General features: G+C 36.1%; 1 protein-coding gene across 5 annotated transcripts in view; it reads right to left on the reverse strand.

Moving 5' to 3' along the window:
• The window catches only part of LOC132908856 (PRL-1 phosphatase), an 87,326-nt gene that overhangs the window by 4,815 nt on the left and 60,273 nt on the right, over positions 1 to 22,238 (reverse strand). The window contains exon 1 of one of the 5 annotated variants that reach the window (XM_060963242.1): positions 20,512 to 20,754. The exons of 2 other annotated variants lie outside the window; for them this stretch is intronic. The gene's annotated coding sequence lies outside the window, so the exon portion shown is untranslated. Of the gene's footprint in view, positions 1 to 12; positions 157 to 1,134; positions 1,364 to 20,511; positions 20,755 to 22,238 lie in introns of those variants that run through there. 2 more of the 5 variants (XM_060963243.1, XM_060963244.1) reach the window with 2 other exon arrangements.

Genomic DNA, 22,238 nt, shown 5'->3' on the forward strand with positions numbered 1-22,238 from the left:
TAAAATCCTCACCCAAAAAATCCGAAACAATTGTCGTAATACTTTGTCACGATAATTCATTACGAATATGCAGCAGACCAAATTTTATCACTGAAAAAAAGTTTGCTCGACTACGCAAATTCCAGGGGATCTGCGTTGTCATAATGACATTAGTCGACATCTCGAAGCTCGAGTAAAATCGATTAGAGGTAAAGCTTGTAGTATGCAAAACCAGGATACGATGTATATATGCATATTGTGACTATGACGCATCTTAGAAAATTCTATTCATCTATGTTTTGTTAATTAATCAATATTCCAATTCCAAAATGCTAAACTAGTAGCAAGAGAATACTCGCGAAAAATACAAAGTTTAATTTTTATTCCGTATTTTTCTCAAATTTGTATTATAAAAGTAGTCAGGAGAATTATCTTTCGTGTTTCGTAAAAATTTCGATTACGAAACGAAATTACGTTTATACGATTTCTTCAATTAGTTAATAATTATTTGCGAATGGTAACATGGAAAAATATTGCATGCAATTAAAAAATTGAAAGAAAGGTGAATATAAAAAAATATTACGAAATATATGGATTATATGGTATGAATTGTGATTATATCATTTAGTTACAATTTAATTATAAGCAACAGAAACGGATATGTTCACAAGGAAAAAAGTAAAAGTAATGTCACGTTGAAATCTTTTAAATTTATCGGTGGCGCTAGTTGCGCGTGATCTTGTAGAATGTGTTGAATTCAAAAGATTTCAAGTAGCGCCGAAGAAAGAAGACTTTTCTCCTTATCTTTGGCACGAAAGTTTTGTGTAGATGCCAAGCGAAACAGACAGTTTAGTTTCGAAGAAGTGCTTCCGTCATTTTATGCATCTGGTTTTAAGGATTTGTACTGCTCGCAAATAGAAATGTCTAGGTCAACATTCCGAGAACGCGTTCATTAATCGAATTCACGCTATACGAATTTAATTTGAAGTATTTTACGTTAATGATTTTTAATCGAAATTTTTAATTCAAATATGAACGCATGCAGAAAGAGATATGTTCTACCATATTTGCTTCCTACAAAATACTTGTACTAATAATCGAAGACGTGAAATTTTTATCTATAAAAAGCAACATTAAAAACTTTGTCTTTCAAACCTTCTCGCTGTAATTACTTTTCATCAAGCGAAGGTAACTACGGAAGTATGTACTGAAGTATTGAAACTTCGACACTTCTGTATCACAACTTAATGCGGTATTTATAATTTATAATTTACACTTTGAACGTTTTTTTTTTCCACGAGAGCAAGATTATTTATTCGAATGAGTTACGTATCGACGCGAATCGTCGGTATCGCGGAATGAAAATACGTTCGACTGACAGTCGCCTCTTTACGGACGTTTGTGAATTTGAAACGCACATCGAACAAATATAGGTGTCGATACTTCGGGGTACACGACGAATAGCGCGGCGCGTCGTTCCGTCAGGATGTCGAGACGATTTACGAAATCGTCTTTTTACGTAACGAAAGCTTCCGAAGCAGAAGACGCCGGCAACATCTCAAACTGCGATGACGGATAGGAAAAAGTGAGAGCGCTCAGATCGACGTACCGGAATAACCAGAATAATTGGCAGCCGGTACACGAACAGCCACCAACGCGACTCCACGCTTCGCAATGCGCTCGCTTCAAGGTCGAATCCATCTTGCCAACCCTATACGTCTATTATTTAATTTACGTCGGCCCTTTCGACGTTCTCAATTGATAATGAAAAGGCAACCATTCTTACGTCAACTTTGATTGAATGAATGAAATAAATTTGTAACAATTTCACCTCTGGATGAATTGATTTAAGACAATATCCGTGATAGAAATCAGGCAGCCTTAACGAATAATGTAATGTTAGAATCTTTTAAATATTCAGGTAAGGATAATGATTTCGAAATGAAATAAATGAAAAGAAATAATACTACAATAAATTTTCTAATTAATAATGGAAATAGTGGTAAGATGAAATAAATGTCTTTTTAGACTTCTTGCGACTATAATACATATTTATGCGATATTACAATTATCTCTCGAGTAATTTTAACCATTTTTTATGTAATCTCTTAGAAAACATGATTATTCCAATTTTCTACTAAGTATCTTTGATTTTCATTGCCTAATTCATAAATATTTATGAATTCTTGAATCAATATGCGGTTTCATTAATTGCATGAATAAGTTTCCATTATATTAATCGGATTATGTTAATATTGCAATTAATCGAATTGTAACTAATTGGATTTTAATTTATTTATATAAATTAATCTGCCTCGTCTGTTAATCCAGGACTTACATACACAAATCTCGAGAGAACATAAACAAAATATGATCAATCATGAAACATTTAAGAAATACTAGAATGTTTTAGTCTCGTGAGAAACGAAAAAAGAAAATCAATTTATAAGTGGTCGTCCGAGTTTTAATAATATTCTGAAGATTTTTCTATGCTTTATACTATTATTATATAATGTCAGTAATTAATGTTGAAATATGTTGCTTCATTTACTATGTTATTTTTACAAAAGTAAGCAGAATATATCGTGTCTTGGAAATATGTATATGTATAAAAGGTTAATTTAAAAAGGTAAAACGTGTCGATGACTGAGATATGTATAGAGGTCGCCACGTATACGTGGTTTTACCGTTAGCACCTTCGGTGGAGCGTCGCGTCGGTGGAAAAAAAAGATTCACTGAAATCAACCTAGAAACCTACTTCAGCGCGGAACACGTTAGCCCTAGTGAAAACGAACACGCCGTGCGGGCACCGTTCATCTTTTTACACTCGTATATCGCAATCCGAGACAAGTGAAACTCGCCATCGTTGTGCATTCCCCTCCCCCCATTTCGATGTATGCACTTACTTTAATCCCGGAACTATAATAAATCTCGCATCGAGAAATCGTCTACGATTCGCGAGTCTTTTTTTTTTTTGACATTTTCACTGCTTAACCTTTTAATGGCCAAACCTTTAACCCTCCATAGATAGGCGTTAAGAACAGAATTAACATCGAATATCTTGTTTTATTAATTCAATACAGATTATTATAATCATATATAATCCAGTGATGCTATTTTAGGTTAAGGTGCAAATACTTGACGCATAAGAACGTACGGCCGACCTAACCTCACTCTTGTACTGCTTAGAAGCAGTTTAGGTTAATGACCTAGAAATGAGATTAAATTGGATAAAAACCAGCTTCTTGGCCTCTTGCAGGTACAGAAACTCGGGCAATCTGTTTTCCAGAGGAATCGGTCTCCGTTCTGCGACACAAAGAGCGAAAAATATTTATTCGCAAAACGTTCCTCTCGCTTTCATTGGCTATATATATATTTTATCCGATAAAATTCGGGAAGTATCTGGACACAAGACAAGGCGGGGCATATTATTATCACGAGAAAACAATATGTAAGTTCAATGAAGCGTGCAAAATGGATGCAGGTGTTCTCTGTTTGAGAAAGATAAGTCGCACGGCGTTGGAACTGGAATTAAGAAACTACGCTGAGAAATGCAACCCTGTTGCGTTATTTCAGACACTGTCGAGCAGATTGTATTTTTCTAAGGTTAAAGAATATCTCGGGTCTGATCGATTCACGCGATTTCTCAATGTTTCGGTTTTACGTTAACTGTTTTCTTAGGACGTCACTTGACTCCAACTGTTGAATTAATCAATTCCATAAGACCTTTTGTTGTCATAGCTCCATAAGATTTAATAAATTTCATAATTCGATTAGATGTAATTCTTCTGCGATAATTAGAGATGCGTTCATGGAACATTGTGAATATTTGATCTTTAAAAAGGTGAAATATATATATATCAGACAAAGCTGAAGCATTCTTTTGCTTTCCTGTAGGAAAACGAACACGAACAAGTGTTTCTGTTACGAATCCTCTCTTTTTAAGACGTATACTTCCCCATCGCTTCTTTTTAGCTTCACCACGATATTCTACGGACTTAGAATATTAAAAGAATTAAAGAAGGAATGAAAAATTTGTCTTTTTAAAATTGAGCGCAATCCTTAAAAGCTGCATGAAAATCAAGCGAACATGTTCCATGTTCACGTTTCTATTTTCTACTAAGTAGAGTAATTCGATCGGCCACGAATATACTAGCTACTATGCTGCGAGCTTACTTTGCGATTACAGAGAATAGCCACCCTTCCTGGAAGCGGAATTCTTTTTCCGCTTATCAACGCGGTCGTGATCCGATAGAAATCGATGAGCGATAAGAACTTCCGTTTTGGAGCGAAATCGCCAGCAAAGTGGACTTTGCGTAGATACTGAGATTGTAATTCGTCGTGGAAGCTCTTTTTTTAAACGATTTCTTGCCCATACGCTCCTGGAAATACTTCAACGTTTACTACGAAGGACGTTCACGTCTATGTCGTATGTGTTATATATACGAGACATTTTAAAATTTCTTTAATACGTTAACGAGACACCGCCGTCGCGATTATATTGATAAAATTTCGTAGAAATCTGAAAATACAAGATATTACAAGATATCCGTTGCAAACGTATATTCAGTGAAAACATGGAATATCTATTTGAAACGTATGTGTAACAAGCATTGCCGAGATGGAGTGTCGGAGACTCCGCAGGTGCAATCTTCCTTACTCTCTTTCATTCTATTTATAACTAAATAGCTTTGTATTTTTTCATTCGACATCAGGTACTACGATACACGCATTCACGCAAATACACCAAAATGTGTACTAAAAATAATCCTGTGCATATTTGCTATAAACCAAAAAGCTCTTCAAAAAGTTTCGTCATTACCAAGTGATAGCAATTGTCCGTAAAATAGGAACCGCAAGACGATCCGAATTCCTAGAACAATTAATCACTCCGACCAATTTGCTGTTTTGTCGTTGGTTGGCGTTGTCTAAGTCTCGAACGCCAGCCAACTAATTCCTAAGGTAAAAGAGAACTTTCATTTCGACGCGAACTGGAATTTATTCAGAAGCATACATCATACGACACACTCGGAACGTTCGTATATTTCAGCCACGGCTGCAACTCGTGCAATTTTCCTACCATAAAGTTGCACGCATCTCTTTATTGGTAATTGATAAGAAACGCGTTAAAGCAACGGTTACGTCATGCAAGCAAATGGAAACTATTGGACAAGAATAAAATTGTTATTGCAACTCGATCTTATCGCATCAGGCATCGGGGAAAGAACATTTTCACGAACAAAGTGAATATTTCGAATTCGATCCGTAAACGCACATTATGTCGCCATTTGCCACTTCGAAAATTTAAACATTTATCTCGCATCAAGATTCTACGAGCATAAAGAGCAAACCACGCGAAACAAACGTATTTCATAGCTATGGTGTCGGATTTTTTTATTTTATTTTGGTTTTTTTACAATTTGTCCTTATGGATATTTGGTAAAGTGATATATTTTATTGGTGAAAAAAAAAAAATAAAATAAAAATAAATATAGCACGTGGGTGGCTACCCCCAGCGGGGTGCCAGCTTCGTTTTTTCTAAGTTATATCTTTTATGAATGGTGTCGGATTGTAATCAGTTCGTTTCTTTCCACCAATGTTTGATTCGTAATTACGTTAGCGGTTGATGCAATTTCCAACTTTGAACACTGTTTACCCTGGCGCATCTCGTTTCTGAGCCTTCGTAGTCGTAGTATAGTATAAAAAGAGAGAAGCATAATAAAATGAAAACGTATTATTTACAAGCTTAAGGATACTTAAGAGATTCTCGAAGAATTTTAAAAACTAATATTAAAATACGTGCACAAATCACACGTGAAAAACTCTACGATTCTTTGTTACGGATATACATATTTTGTTCTTTTATATATATTACACGTATTGTTTTTTTTTTTTTTTTTTCGAATGTTAATTCTTACGGATACGTGCGCGTTTCTGAATGTATTTTCAACAATACATCATGAACGATTTAGGAGCCGACATACTTGGAATGCACAAGCGGGCAAGACAAAGGACTCGCGTAATAAATTTCCATCAAGCGCATAGTCGTTTGCGAAATTGCGGGACAGGGGAAAATTTCTGCGAATCGCCGCGCCGAATTCTTTTTTATCAACCACGAGCCATTGTTGGCTGATCGATCGTGAACAAACATATAACGTCGATCCATCATCGTATTTTCTCGCCGATAATACGGCCAACTGAAAACACGTGACAAAATGTGAAGAACGCGGTCGTAGAAACTTTTTGGCGAAAGAGCCACTGCAGTTCTGTGAAATTTTCAATGCGAATGGGTTATCTTTGCTCGCTTCAATAGATTCATCGATTTCGCTCGATGATATACGTATATCGATTCTTGAGTCAACGATGATCATTTCGAAGCTTTTCAATTTGTATTTAAATCAGTTTACAGTGGCGGTCAAGGGACAATTTATGAGCTAAAAAGTATGTAAATGGATTCGTAATAAACTTGATAAGAGCAACAAATAAATGCGAAACATCGTTAATATAAAAATTATTACAACTCGTAGTACGTTAATTTTAAACGTTCTTTTATCCGCGGTAGCTCAATTTATATTTTATATCTTTTTTGTCTTATTTATTTTCTCCATTTGTTCTTTACGGTTCAACGTAATTCGACGCAAACGTTGCTTCTCGTAAAACACCACGCTTACGAATCTTCGAAACCTAAAGTCCAGAACCTAAAATCTACGCCCTTAAAACCTATCTATTGCCATTTAACGTTCTATATATTTTTGCATATTACGTGCGCCCTATGCATTTTTGCATCTTTGAATTTTCGATTAAAAAATCTACAATGAACAGTGTTAATCCGGAAATCGAAAGAGCTTCATAGAAAAGGAGATTCTACGCGGAAACTTTTGCTCGTGGAGCGTCTGGGAAACAAACCATTTCGTACTTCGTCGAGGCATGTTTGTTCGCGCCTTTTAATTAAACTCATCGGCTAAGCGCAAGACAAATGCGTAAATTCGAGCCGAATTCAATGATGGTACGGCAAATAGAATTTTATTTACCGTTTGCCGTGCTTAAGCTGTCAGTACGCGTTGCACTTTATCTGCCTGTCAGCGTTTTCACTGTACCACGATATTTTAAGCCCAAGCAGCCAACTATAAATATAGGTGTACTCGACCGGCCGGCTGTTTACCATTTAAGTTTCGCGTTAAACGTCAACATTCCACCTCGTTTTCGTCCCGTCGTGCAATTCACCATTAACGAATTCGTTAACTCGTAAAGAAGCTTCGACGTTTTGGCTCTTCTTTGACGCTAGGAAGCTCGGTCGGGCCATTTTTACTCAACCGCATATACATAGCGAATCGAAGATATTAAAAGAATATTACGTTCCGTAAAATTCCTTCAACATATTACGAATTGATCGTATTCGTTCATTGAGTTAGTTGGAAAATCGTGCGATAACCGGCACGAAAGATAATTAACACATTTTCCGTTTAAATTCATCGCGCTACTCTGGTCTCGGGGCAACGTGAACGAGCAATCTTCTTTAGGAAAAAAAAGCGGCCATGTCGCAGTCGATTCCGAAATTGGCAGTAGAAGCATTTGGCAGAGAGCTCGAACAGCGAGCGCACATATAAAGAAAAATATCTTTGCTGTTATGTCAGACGATAATTCGCGCAGTTGACATCGTGCGTGCATTGTGGACGAATAGCAAGGACATTGTCCACGTGATGGAACGGTAATCGACGAAATGGCACAATTAATTACAGCTTTAGCTTACACTACGTTTAACCCCTTACGTGGTCACAGTCCGTAACTGTCATGGACAAATCGACTATGTTTGCGCGTCATGTCAATTCCTCGCTGTTACGAATTCTAGCGGTGCAAACCGATTTGTCGCACGACGAATAGAAGTAAACAGAATGTAGTTGTTGGCCTTCTATCGACGATTGAATTATTTTGCATATTAGATCCTAGAGTGGAAAAGAATTTATGAAGATTCGTGAGGTCTTCTAAAAAAAAGTTCTATCCGAGTTTTATTTGAGATTATTTTACTGTAAAGAGTCGAGAAAATTGATACAGAAAATCTGATTTCGTTGCATTATACGATGTTTCGTTTTAGCGCAAATTATATAAAAAATGTAAAAGAGGAAAATAGTGTAAGTATATTTGAAATTGTAATGTAAAACATTTATCATACTGTTGGGCAGTATAATGATAAGACCAATTAACGTTTCAGTTTGAAATCAATGACAAGAATAAATGGAAAGTTCGTGTAATATAATACATTCGTAAGAAATTAGCTATAAGAAACAAACGTTATTAGTATTGTTATAAACGAAAGTTGCGATAGAATTTGTACGAGCAATTTTATGTGATAATTTCAGGACACTCTCTTTCAATTGATAGCGGAAAAAGGGAGGATATTTCTTTTGAAAATGTGAAATGAAATTTCTCTTTCGAACAAGCTTTTGTTTCCGACGAAATTAATTTAGAGAACAATAGACGTTTACTCTGTACCGTTAAGATTGGACCACAAACGTCGTTATTATTCATAGTAATTTCACAATCAACGTAATAATTGTAGTTTTCCCATTAACTATTTATTTATAGCAAGTCTAGATATTTGTAGAAATTAAATAAACGAAACTTGGGGAGAAATTAATTTTGCCTATTTTGTGTGTTAGATCAAAATAGCATTACAATTTTTATTACAATTATAATCGTGAGATAATCATATTTATAATTGTATATTTATATTTATTATATTCGTAACAAATATATAGTCTCTACTTAGATACTTCACCGCAAAAGCTAAATAAATTTTTAATACGTTGGATTATTGAAATTTGTTTAGAATATTTTGAAGTCGCGAATATTATGAATTCACTCGTTACGAATGTATATATTATAAAATTTATACATTTATAAATTTTTTAAATCATTCTCGCGTTTCCTTATAATCTAAATGCTATTTAGCAATTGAAAATACTCGAAGAAACTGGCGAATAAAGGACTAAATAAACGATGAAATAATTTCAAAGTAACTTCCTTTTGTTCTTTGTTTTACTGCTTGAGTTTTATGTCTTTAGGATATACATATTGCGTGTCGGACTATCTAAGACTATTTATTCCGTGACGAATCCACCTGTTGATGCATTTAAACAAAATTGATTGTAAAATTAGAATAAAACGCTTCGCACAATAATATCTATTAATATGGCAATAGCGTTAACGTTTTAAGCTCAATTATTCATAATATCATGACAATATTCATAAAACAATATGACAACAGATTATTCGTGTAATCGACGTATCGTCCACGATGTTACAGCAAATACCAACAAAATTGCCAGATTACATGTTTAATACACTCGAAAGCGGTCAAGTTATCTAAGAAGGAAACGTTTAAAATAAAAAGGTGAAAGTATCGACGTCAATTTTATCACGAGTAGACCGCGGATTTTTATGCATTTATTTATATTCAAAAATTTAAAAATACAAAAATTCCATAGAATATTTAAAGTAACTGAAATACCTAATTGCTGTAACATTTAGATTAAATAAATCTCTATGATCCAGTCACAAAGTATCAATGGTAAAAAAAAAAGAAGAAGAGGAACACGAATTCACAATTTCTTGTAAAATCGCTGTAGAAAGAAACAGAGGAGAAAACGCCGATGAACGATCATCGATTCGAATTTCCTGTTGCTACGAGATACGAAACCCGGGGCAACTTTCCACAATTTTGCGCCGATTCTCGTTCGAGAAAGTCAGCGTTGCAGAACGGCTCTCGATCGTACGCTAAACAAGGAAATTCATTGTTAATTATCGCGACATGGCAGCCGGTGCGCGAGTCTACTGTACGCGAGAGCGTGTAACAATAAACGCGAGACAAGAGAAATCGCGGGTCAAGAGTCATCGCGCGTATCATCTATCGCCGGCGAGTTTATCGAGCAACAAGAAAGAAAACAGCGATCGTCTATTATGGAAAGGAAATTTTCTGCCGGTTCAATGGGAGAGCGAATTATTTGAAACGCGGATGTGATACTGTGCTTCGATAGCTCTATTAGCGCGGAAAATATGTTGCTGTTGCGAGGAAGATCTCACGACTAGAAACGCAGCCTTTTATGCATTTACGAAAGATTTCAGAGTGTAAAAAAGAAAAAAGAAAAAAAAAAAAAAGAAAAAAAGAAACAAGAAGAGTATAACGTGAATAAATGAATTCTGCAAAAGTACGTAAAACATGGCAAGTATAGTGCTCGTTATAATAAAATAGGTAAAGACATATTCTCCTCCCTAGGTTTCATTTTCTTTAATTATATCCATTCGTAGAAGCATGAATTTGCACAAGTTTCTGCAGTTTACTTATGAGAAAAGTAAATGGTACTCCATTATCACGTTCCGATGTTATTATTCTCTCCTCTGTAAGATATAAGTTGCAAAATATTCGTCAAATATGTAAAAATTTATTAAGATTCCTAATACTAGCAACGTAAAAATAAGAACAAAGAGGTCGGAGTATCGTGGAAACGCGTATTTTTCTAGACGAGACGAAAGAATCGGGCAACCGTGGTCGTGACCATGAGAAAACGTTACGTTAGACTTGGAAAAATCGTAAATGCACGACACGCTAACAAAATATAGGCTTGGAGGTTTCGGTTTCACCTTCGCGATCGCACAGATAAGCTCGATGAGAGAACGACAATCGTAAAAATGTTGAAGCAGACACCAGCGTGACATCAGAGTTAGATTAACTTTCCAAGTGCTCGGTCTATCGGCGCCTTTCCCCACTTCTCTCTCTTTTTTTTTCAAGATATGCATTGTACTGTATAGCGTTTTTCTCGTGCGAAAAATAAACGAGTTCGCCGTGTATATCAAGATAGTCTGCAGAGTAGAACGTTAATCACAGCGAGAAAAGCGAAATTAAGTTTTCCAGTTTTCGATATTCGTTTCGGAAGAGAGATAATCGAGGATAATTTTGAAGGAACGTTAATTATCATCGAGTAAGATAGACCTTGGCGAAAAAAATTAAGCAAAGATATTAGCGGCATTAAGCAACGCCTGATAACAAGAGAATATAATCAGACGACAAGTATATTAAGTACCTAGTCATTACAGATTCTTAAAAACATTTGCTAGTAAAGCTTGGAACAAATCTATCGGAGATGAGTCATTTCGCTGATAAAAGTACATAATCTCTATTCCAAAAATACTTACTCATTACGTACGAAGTATGCGTGACTATCTGTTTGAACAGTTGATTCATTCACATATATGTAATCGAGTCGACGATATAACAACGAATGAAAAAATCGATCAAATCAATCGAATTCGAAGATCGTTTCGACGATAAACCTAGAAATTTGTATCTTACCGTCTGATCTTCGATTTGGCTGATCGAGTTCCATCAAACTATAAAACCTTGAACTTTTATTACACACGTTAGGGACACTTTGTTACAATCGAATTTATTCCACAATTTAATTTGTTCTTAATACACTGTGAAACGTATCGGCAAAATTATTCAATTTTAGAAGCAGAGTTATATTTCTAACTTAAATTTCGCAGGTTTAAAGTAGAAAGCTCGTTACAACGAAACGATCGTCCTCCCGTCTCGTAATGTGACAACGATTTTCCAAAATTTCACAGATCTGGAGCAATTTATCATAAACGAATGGCACATTTTAGGTTTGTTACAATGACCCAAGAAAATGTCCCAAAAATCGATATCGCGACGTGTCTGGTTTCGTTTCTCAAAAAATATCTCGAAATACGAGAACGCCGAAACTTGAACCCAACACGAGGTCAGCGCTTAAAATTACATACACCGTGAGTAATCTCTCAACTTTGTACGGATCAAACTTGCCGCGCCTCTTGCACTTTGTAAACTTGTTGCACGTACGAACTGCACTTAATGCACCAAACGTGTTCTTCAAATCGTTCTAACCTTGGCAGATCTGCAACTTTCCAAATACTTTCGAAAACGTATCGAATTTTCCAGTCAAAAGTGTGCGTTTTTCCAAAACGCGACGACGATTTTTCGAATTATCCGCCAGAAATCGATGCAATTTTTTAATTAGAAAGCTCGAAACAACAGGATTGGTCACTGAGCTTTCACGATAAACTTCGTTGAGGCGCTTCGTTGAGAGGGAAACAATAATTTCCTCACATTGGAAGGGTTGCCGCCGCATTATGTTTGCGAAACTTCAATCAATCAATCGATTCGCGTTCCAGGAACTTCCTAATCTATCGGAAATCGATTATTAGGTCTGATAAAGTAACGATATTCTCGAAAGATAAAACGCGCGGTTCAACGTGGTGCACATGATCCTGACATTTGGAACGCGCTATATTTATTCGGAAAGCACGTGTTTACCGATCTTCCCCCGTCTTCGTGCTTCGATACTTATAAATATACCAAGACCGTCGCGAGCTTTGTCGCCTTTGTAGCTGGCTACGATAGTCGAGATTTTTAGCGTGACAATATAAAAAGCACGATCTTCTCGCCCTCTCGTTTCATTCTCCCCGTTTTTTCTTTGCCTCCGCTTTTTTTCGCTCTCTCTCTCTCTCTCTTTTGCTCTCTTCTTTGTCGTGCGCGTAAATTCGCTTTTAAAGTATTCGCGGAAATTCATGAACGAAGAGCGTTGAACCGATGCACGAGAATTTGCATTGACCTTTATTGCCTCTTTTGAGCCGACCACGGATGAAACATTTTTTTCTCTTCTCGCTTCTTTCTGCACTTTGGCTTTTTCAGGAAATAACTCGGCGATACTTTTGCAATAAATATTTCTATAATGTCAAACATTACCAGCTTTTAATATTACGCCAAGTGTACTTTGTACGGTGTATTTTTCAGAGCAGAGAGATTTTCAAACGTTCGTGGAACGTCAGTTTTTTTTTTTTTTTTTTAAATAGTTTATTTAGCCAATATTTGATTTTTTGTACATTTTTGAGATTCACAATAAACAATGAATTGAGTATAGTGTGTTTAGGCAAAAGTACCGATACGCGTCGGTACGACGTAGCCATGGTCTAATATCTGTCGTGGATTTTCGGTTTTTGCGTTTATTTTTTTGTTTTTTTGGGTTTAAGTCGCATTGGTGCGTGATTTTTGTGTATTCTTGTGTGTGTTGTATTTTGTCCTGAAACTTGGCCGCAAAACAGGACTCCTCGGTGTATTACTTTTACGCGTTGTGGGATTTTGGGGGGGGGGGGATGAGAGGGAAGGGGAGGGGGGTGTTAAATTATATTATTTACAATGATTATAGTATTTACATATTTACAGTACTTACATCTAGGTTATACGGTGGTAGGAATGGTTTTTTTTTTTTGTCGAATTGGTAGTTTTCACTTATATTTTCTTATGGGTTTGGAATCCACCAATATTTTTTTGTGTCGTGGAACGTCAGTGTACAAGGTGAAATGACAAATGCGTTTTCATGGGTTTCTCTAAACGGCTAACGATTATTGTAAAAAGAGTGCAATTTCGTTCGGATATCGATCCAGAATAACGTTACTCGATCCTCTCAACAGCTTTTTTCCTTCTTTTTTATGATACGCATATACCGTTTCGTATTACTTCGTGTATTTTTGAAATATTGTCAAATATTTGTCTATCGTCGAATAATACATTTCGAATGAAATATTCTGTACTCGCTTATTCATCGATTAATTAAAAATATTCGGCAGGTAATCGTGAACATCCCGAATCTGTTTACGCGAATGATACGATCAGAAATACAACGTTGAAAAGTAAATAGCAATTGAAACAGTGAAATCGAAACTCTGTTCCTTCTTTTTCACTGTATTTCTTTGAATAATTATTCAAATGGTCGTCGTTTTTTCGGAAAGTCAATGCGAATAGATTGGAACTTCGCAAACCAAAGAAAAAGCTCGCACGAACGATTTCAGCGATAAGAATCTTCGTCCAAGCAACAGTTACGTAATTCTTGAACGTTTGATCGTCGATAGAAGTTGTTTGGCGGTTCTGCAACTGAGAAATTATGTCATCGGACAACGCGGCACGCCGGAAGCGGACAAGAAACTACGCGAACCAGTTTGCGGTAGTAGGTAATTCGAGGAATCTGAATTGATCGATCGAGTGGCAATATTTTCACGACGATTTATAAAGTTTCCAAGACCACGCGGTATCCGCGTGTCATCCATTAAAATGACGTTCTAACAAAACGTGTAAAGATATATCGAAAGCAGAGGATTTCGCCAAACTTTCCATTTCTTCGGTCTTGTCGCGTTAATTTATGAGAATAATCTTGTTTTCATATATTTTTCATTTATTAGGTTGTCCGAAAGTTTCTTTCGTTTTATGAGGAAATAATAGACGTTCAACGTTATGTGTTTCATATCGTTTAGTCGATTTACGTACGATTCATTTTGTTCCGTTGAGGTAAACACCGCGACGTTTCAGACTTGGTTTCACGTTTGTACGAAGGTGCATTGTTGTAAAAAACACGTTTACGAAAGAAAGACATTTTTCGGACAATCTAATATATTTCATACGATGCCGTTGCCTAGAAATATTTATTAACAAACTGCTAAAAATTATTAGCTGCAGACAAACTCTAGGGAAAATTGTTTTATCCGCGTTTACACGCAGAAGAATTTTATTGCTCAATAATATTGCATTATTGTGAAAATAAGAAATATATTATTAGCTGTTAAAGGTTATCACGGTGGAAATCTCACTTCGAGCTCTAATTCATAGTATCTAATTCTATAATCTCTATTTTAACATCGTCGTGTAAACAATCGTAGCAAACAATTTTTCTATTTTTCTTCTTTGATATTGAAGTTTTATCGCTTAATTGCCACGTTTAAATTACATTTGTCTGACTTTATCGAGTCCTGAAACATATATTTTGAAGTGCAATGCCATTCACGATACGCGCGAATGCGATTTTCTTTGACGATAGCCTTCTAGGTGAAACCAGCGAATTAAATTCTATGTAATAAAATACGAGAAATCAAACGATTAACCCGGAGAAAATACAAAATAGTAGCCCCGATATAATTAGTCAAATTCGAGTAAGCTGCGCGAATTGTCAAACTCTGTTTCCTCGACAACAATAGGACAATGCCACTCTAGATTTTCCATTTATCTTCTCACGCAGACTCGCCTCCTTTCCACTTGTATCGCCAGTTCAGCGACACCCTGTATATATTTCTAACGACATTTCTTCACCGTTAGGAATGGCAGCTATTTGTTGTATAACTGTTTCTTTCCAACTATTTTCAACTACTTTCTCCTTGGCACCTTTACTCGACCACTAGATCACTAGGTCTGATTAGGTCATCGGATTACTGCCGGTAGACTGCTAGAATCTAAGTTACGCGACTATAGTCGCTTTTCTTAGTCTGTTAAATCCGTGCAATTTTCTTTTTACGAATCAGCTTCGTCTAATCTCTTCGAAAGATTCCAGTTAGAAATCTCAACATTTCCCAGCTATGTGTACTTTCTTTAGGAGAATCAAACTCCATGATACGATTTGACTGTAGCCATCGTTAGAACTATTCGCGTGCCACTTGGCAAATTTCTACGAGTCTGAACGTTTGATCGAACTTGGATTACAAACGAACGAATTAACGCTCGATTAAATCGCCTATTCAATGATTGTATTTTTTACAAAGCAGTTGACAGATGCGACGCTTTACATTGTAAATGCCCGACTAAAAATGCATCTAGGATACGCGTTAATTTTTTTATTCTGCCAGCCACTTGCCGAGTACCCGAGTACCCAACAAGTCGCATAGTAACAGCTCTAATTTCTACGTAACCGAGTGTGTTCTCGGTCTGTTGCTTCAAGGTAGCCTCGTCGTTTCCGCCCCGAGATGCACTAAACGCGGCTCTGTACAAGGAGCCTTTAATGTAATTGGATTTTACGCCATGTCGTTTTAACGTTGTATAATGCTTTTTCGATTCTTCCTTCCCTTTTATTTCTCTCTTCGAAACGGTGGATCTCGAAACGCTAAAGAATTCGAGCGATATAACAAAATTCAACGGCAAACGAATAAACGAACGAAAGGAATAATTTACAGCTTACCAGATAGCATTAATTTATGAGCAAACGAATTAATAAAATTCTCACGTCGCGGATCTAGTATCTAATTCGTGATGGAAGTTTCAAAGGAATATCTTTTTCAGTTTAATTAGGACTTGCGAGAAATTCGAGTGACATTGGCGTGACGTTGCACGATTCTTTTATTATATTTATCTTTATGAAGCTTATGTGACAAGATAATTTCTCTATCCTTCTTACTTGCAGGCTGGCTGAGTCACACGATTCTGACAAGTCGCGTATTCCTTGTTTGGACGAAATTCCGTGGAAAACGCGACAGAGGAAAGAATTTAATTGTGTAACGTGATTAGAGTGCCTCCTGTGACGTCATTCCTGCTTCACTGCAGTCTAAATAATGTAACTGTATGTTTCGCTTTGAAATTAAAATTCTTCTTTCCTGGCGAAATTGAAATCTGTGTCAAAATATTTCTAGCTTTTCGCCGGTCTATTCTTGCACTCACACGTGCTTGTCAAGTACGTACATCGATTCCACGCTCTCCGATTTGTTCATAGTTTCTGCTAATTACATTAAATTCAAATATTTTATGCTAATTTTATGGAAATCGCTATGCGCGATTACGTAATCTCGCCGAATTTAGATAATAGACTTTTGACAGAGATTGACAAGTGTACGACGTTCGACGATAAATAAATAAGACTTGAATTTCATTAAAAAAAATATACACGTCTTATCTCATCTCTTCGCCGATCTGCGAATAGATTAAAATTCAAATAGAGCTTAAAAACGACGAACAATTTAATCAATTTCCTAGGGTATAAAATATATCCAACGAATACACGAATATTTCGAAAAATAGTCGAATACTACGAGCGAATTGAAATAAAGAATATTTCCCTGTACGTTATTCAGGGAAATTAAATATTCGAGACATTAACCCTGAATTGGTATCGTCGGGTCGTAAGGTCGACTACAAGAGTTTGCGTAAACTTATTTAATTTTAGACTATTCCATTTCAATTCATATTCTGCGATTAATGCTATCGATAGGCTTATCGCGCAAGATATAAAATACGAATCAAAATTATATACCTTAAAGCTAATCAGCTTACTGTTGTAGTCACTCGTAACTCGACAACATCGGTCGTAAGTTAATTTTGAAGCGATCGTAACAACATCAAAGTAATAATACGATCTATACGATACGGTTATTATAAAACTTTTATTATCGTAATTTTTATTATCAATTACTATTATTATAATATGCTTCTAAAATACCGAGGTTTATTTATAAAACATTTGCTTGCCTGGCAGTTAGCGGGAAGAAAAGAAAGAAGAAGAGAAAGCAAAGATTAAAGGGAATCGATATTCTTTACAAGCTTACGTGATGTAAACGCACGTTTATATAGCAAAAAGGCGGTTATGAGAGCCTTATGACGCGAACCAGCATTAAAAAAAGAGTTGCAAACGCTATAAAACCATCGATACGAGAAGACGGAGTACGTTCCTCGCTTCAGATGTGTTCGCTCCAGTCGTATTTTCAATAATGGATCGTCTAATCCCTTCCAAGTGCACGTTATCTATGAAATCCGATACATTTATCCACGGTTTCCAAGAATATATCCTCCGCCGGCGACTTACTTTCTCTCGTATATGTGTGGAAAAGAAATAAAAACAAAAGAATAAGTAAAAAAAAAGCGAAGAACGAGGAGCTAGTTCCAAACGTAAATTGTTTTTTTAAACATACATTTTTTACTCGACTATAATGTTACTTGAAAACCAAGAAAGAAGTTTACGCGACATTTCATCCTTTTCGAGTTTCTAAATTTGTCGAATCTCAAGTTTTCAAGTTGTAACAAAAATGAACGACTTGTCATAGTGAGAAACTTGTTGAAATTTTCGTGTTCTCTGAAATTCTTTTCCAGGTTGTCGAATTCCCAAACTCTCGCAGTTCAAATCTCAATGTATTTCGTTCGAAAATGTTTTTGATAATATCCATTTATCTGTATAATATCATCGGAAAGCACGTAAGATTTAAACAGGAACACACACATGCAACAGACCGTCGTCGGGCAGTTGCGTAAGGCAATTTAATCGTGTAGAGTGTAGATAATACCTTATAGATGGCTTGCTTGTAACATACGCGAACAAATAAACACGTAATTCGATCGGTATAACAAGCCCGATAATAACAAGAAACGTTTACTTTTCGCGTTGATCGGATGGCCGCCGTCACGTCGAAACTTCGCAGAGAATATGTTAAAAGTCGAGCAAAACTTCTCTAACATTTACGAAAGCATTGACCCATTTCGAAAACATTTTACCCAAGTTCCAACGGAACCTGATCTAAATTAACCTTCTGCTCAAATTCGAGAGATTCGTTTAATAAGCGAAAACACATTCTCTGTAAATTTGCATAAAACGTGATGTAAACTCTCACCAACTCGACCTTGAGGTTATTAATACCAACGAATAAAATCTGATAAAGGGTTACTTGCATAGAACACGAATTGACATTTTAGCAATTTATTTAATATTGAAATTTATTTAATATTGAAAGCAATGGAAGTTTTGAAATTCAATATAGTAGACGGATAGACGATGCCGGTAAATTAAAACATTTAAATAATTACCAACCAATTTTTATATTTTTTATTGTTCGCACAGAGATGCAAAAACCGTTGAAAACGCATAAACGATACTCGATATCAAATTTTTTTTTTTTATTTTGATTATTTTACAATTTGTCCTTATGGACATTTGGTAAAGTGTTATATTTTATTGGCGGAGAAAAAAAAAATAAAATAAAAATAAATAAAGCATGTGGGTGGCTACCCCAGTGGGGTGCCAGCTTCGTTTTTTCTAAATTATGTCTTTTATGTCTCGATATCAAATTGCATGAAAATCTAGTAATTGTTTATTATAAACGAACAGTCTGTAATTTTTTATCGAAATATTTTCCGTCTATGAAATATCTGTATATTTTGAAACGCTATCTTTCTCGGCACTTTTTAGGTGCATTATATTTCACTATGGATAAAAAAATCGCAAAATAGCTTTGCAACTTGCAATGTTCTAACCTTCAGAATTTCCGATCGCGTTAATATTCATAAAAATTCCCGTTAATACATTTTAATTATTTCGTATATATCGTAAGATTCTGGGATCCTTTGAAACAAGTTTGAAAATCCAATTCTACGTCCATATTTCTGAAACGATACGTATGGATAAGACGATGATGCTTAACTAGCGAGCCTTTACGGGTCACGCGTAAGTTCAACGTGCCTAGAGAGAAACTTGTCGATAAAAATAGTAGAAATGCCGCGCCGGAACGATTGTGCTTCGATACTGGACCAATTCGTGGCCCGATCGATCGATAAACGAGCCCCTCGAAAGCCAAATTGATTAATCCCATATTTTATAAAGTTATTAAATTCGCATTGTCCGGGTAGAGAAATTAGCGTTCGATATGGTAAAAGGAAATGCTTATTTTCATAAATTTAACATAAAGGAATAGCGTAAAAAATAAAATAAGATAGAAACGAATATTCAACATCTATTTTAAAGAAACTGCATATATTTCAAAACAAAGATACCTTCTACCTTAAAATAATTTTACGCCGTTCCTGTGATTTTTTTAACAATCCTGACTTGGTCGTATAAGAAGTTAGACGGCGCGAAATTTTGAAATTCTTTCGATATATAGATAATATCGAGCGCGATTTGAAACAGAGCCACTAAAAGTTGCGATAAATTACGTTCACTCGTCAGATCATTCGTTAGACGTAGTACGCCAGAAGAGGAAAAAGTCGCGTGACGGAATTGACTTTGTGTTGTAATGCATTTCCATTTACACACAGATCGCTTAATAATCGTCGCTTGCCAACGCTTACGCTAATGAGTGCTCGCAATGCCAAGGAATGCGTGCGACCTGTTTGCCGTTTACGAGGCGTGAATGAGCCATCGAATATGTATATCGTTTACTACGTAAAAGCGTGATACAATTTGAGAAAAATCGATCTTTCAAGAAACCTATAGTGGAACGAGAATATCGAAAGCAGAAAATTATCGAGTACCTCGTTTTCTTCCTCTACGATTTAGTTAGCACGACAGGCCTATTTCGACAAATTATTAACTAATTAACTGATAAATAAGGAATGTCGAGTTCTCGGGAAACTTTTGTTTGAACTAAAAAGTTCCAAGAAACGAATGGTTAATCAAATCGTGTTTTTCCTGTACGCTTCACTTGTAGCAACGATGAATACGTTCTAACGATACGTCTAGCTAAACGATAGATGCATGTACTTCGGTAGAATTGCTCTTCAGTTTTTAGCGTATTACGTTTTTTTTTTTATAAAAATAGGAAAAAAAGCGAAATACGTTTCTATTGTAAAATTATAGGATTTTATTTTCATACGAACACTCGTTATTTCTTTATCGACTACACATAATCCAATGGAGATATCTGACCACGTGGTACTTCTGGCATCGGAAAACGAAAGAAAAAGTGTAACCAAGAGAAACGTACCTTAAGGTCCTCTGACAACAGGACAAGCCTGGTCACGGTGAGCAGCTGTATCCCAATCCTGTGAGACGCGGCTTTGCACGTTGCACGATTGTGGGTTCAACAAAACAGCGTGAAGATGCACGCCGGTAGTCACATCTTATACACACTGTGTAAAGCACACTACGTGTTGTACACGATTTCACCTCGCAATAATTCCGTAGCAGGAACAGGTCGTAAAAACACGTCTTTCTCTCTCCACCAACTTCACGAGATATGTATTACTATACGTATATATATATACAAACGTATATATACACGACACAATCACTTAACTGATCTTGAGATTTTAAGATTTACGCGTAGGTGGTTGGCCAACGTGGTCAACCAGCGACAAGGCGAATTCCTATTGGATTTATTTACTGGATGTTCGGTAGATAGTCGTAAGCGAAAACGTAAGAGAACCGGGAGGCCCTGCGAACTCGCGGACAACTCGAATGTTCACGTCGAGACGGTCGAATCGAATCTGGGCCAGCAGTAGCGCGTCGATGAAAATAGCACATTGCCGAGACAACTCTGCCCTCTTCATACAGACGCCCCACTATTTAACTCGTCGTGCGCGCTCTTTTCCTCCGCTAGAGCGACCGTGACGCTTCAAGCTGACCGACCAATCAGGATGCTGCATTCCTCCGTGACGTCACGCCCCGGAGGAGTGGTTGCTCAGAACGAAGCGCAAACGTGAACAATACGAATTACCTGTAGTGTTAGCTTCGCTCGATATTATTTATCGTTATTGTTAGAAGATGCAAATACGCACAGAATGCGCGCAATACGCAAAAGTATATCGAGTATTCGAAGTATAACACAGCGCTTCCCTTTTTTATGTAACAAGCCTTACGTCATAAAACGAATTTAAACGAGACAATCGTTTTGGCGCCATTATGGTTATTACAGACAACTGCAAGGCACACGTGGTTGAAATTATCTCTCAAACAATGGAATAACTGAGAATGTCGACATACAAATGTCACGAAGATTTCACCCATAGATAAAAGACGTGCTTGTACGTGTGAATATTTCCTTTGATTTGCAGTAAGAGATCCGACATTGCATCATTCTGTAATATATGGCAGTTTACTGTTTCGCCGATTGAATACGATTCTTTCTATAATTGTATCCATTAAGAAACACTTTCGTACATTTTCTAGACACAGGAACGCTTTGACGATTTAACGATTTAACGATTTAAAAATGCTGCAAAAATGAAAATTTAGATTTATTGGAAGGTGATGTAACGCATAAAGAAATAATTAGAAGGTAAATAGTTGGCACATTTTATGAATTTCGCAGCAATTTCTCCGACAAAGTGATATTTGAGAAATAAATAAATATAAGATAAATTAAATGTTGCAATTATTTAGGTAAATTTCTCTTTTATCTATCTGCAATCATATTGACTGAATTAAGAGAGGTTCAAACATTAAATTTAATATGAATTACTACGTACTTATGCTATAGGTACCGACTGTATTAGAATTCATTGGCGACGGTACGTCCCGAGAATATTTATTCTAACCGATATAATCTATTCCAACTTAGCTGTTCACATTACCGGATTAAGATCGGAGCCTCATTTATCGATAATATATCTAAGCGATTAAAATTATACATATACATATATCGAAACTAATAACAATTCAATTTGATTGCTCAAACCCTTTGAAAAATATTAAGCAAACGTGCATCCTCTG

The sequence above is a fragment of the Bombus pascuorum genome, chromosome 7, assembly GCF_905332965.1.
Source record: "Bombus pascuorum chromosome 7, iyBomPasc1.1, whole genome shotgun sequence".
Taxonomy (NCBI): Eukaryota; Metazoa; Arthropoda; class Insecta; order Hymenoptera; family Apidae; genus Bombus; species Bombus pascuorum.